Raw genomic sequence first — 927 nt, forward strand, 5'->3', positions numbered from 1 at the left:
CTGGCACATCACAAGACATAATTCTGAGATCAAGGGGCAAACTAATTCTAAGACATGGGATTCTAAAAAATTGTGACTGAAGGATAGGTTTGAGGCGGATTCACAAGAGAAAGACATTTTTGAAAACAATTTACAAGTATAGTAATATCAGGTAAGATCAGTGCAGAAATGCAAGAATGTAAAAAACACCTATTGTGATTTTTACCTATTGAAAAACATATAAACAATAAATGAGAGGGAAAAAATAAAGAGCGATACCATATGAAACACTATACACATAAAGTGATCTACATTCAGCTGTGGTTTAAATGATTCATGTATCACTTTCTTATTTGAGGAGAGAAACTATGAAATAACAATAAAAAGAAAAGCTCTAAAGTCCTGCAAAAATACATTATAATAAACAGTATCATAACTGCAAAAGTGATGAGCATGTAGTCATTTTTAGCCATAACATTTTGTATCAAATAATTAAACCACAAAGCCACACACAAGAAAAGAATATGAAAACCCATAATGTAAAAGCCAGATTCATTAGAAAAGTAAGACAAGTTCTCAGTATCATCGTTTTCCACAATCAGCATGTAAAATGACTTAATTTTGACAACATATTTGTCTCACTCTTCTGTTATAATCTGTTTTGATTTTTCTTTTCCTCATAAAACATTCTGTTAAAAGCTTCCATAAAATAGTCAACATTAATTGATAAACAGATAAGTCAATGCCAAAAATAACCCTGAGAAGGAACTGAAATTTGAATAGTATAAAAATAATATGTATACATTACACATTGACGTAAATATTTACCTTCACGATGGTCCATGGCATACCTCGTTAGGCTGTACCTGATGCCTTCACATTAAACTTTCTCAAAATTATCATTAGGTCTAGCTAAGTACATTGTGATTAGATAGGGCAAAAGTGACT

General features: G+C 31.0%; 1 protein-coding gene across 1 annotated transcript in view; it reads right to left on the reverse strand.

Moving 5' to 3' along the window:
- Positions 1-927, reverse strand: part of LOC119591029 (protein scribble homolog) — a gene marked incomplete at its 5' end in the record, with an annotated part of 112,139 nt that overhangs the window by 90,466 nt on the left and 20,746 nt on the right.

Source organism: Penaeus monodon, chromosome 28 (assembly GCF_015228065.2).
Source record: "Penaeus monodon isolate SGIC_2016 chromosome 28, NSTDA_Pmon_1, whole genome shotgun sequence".
Taxonomy (NCBI): domain Eukaryota; kingdom Metazoa; phylum Arthropoda; class Malacostraca; order Decapoda; family Penaeidae; genus Penaeus; species Penaeus monodon.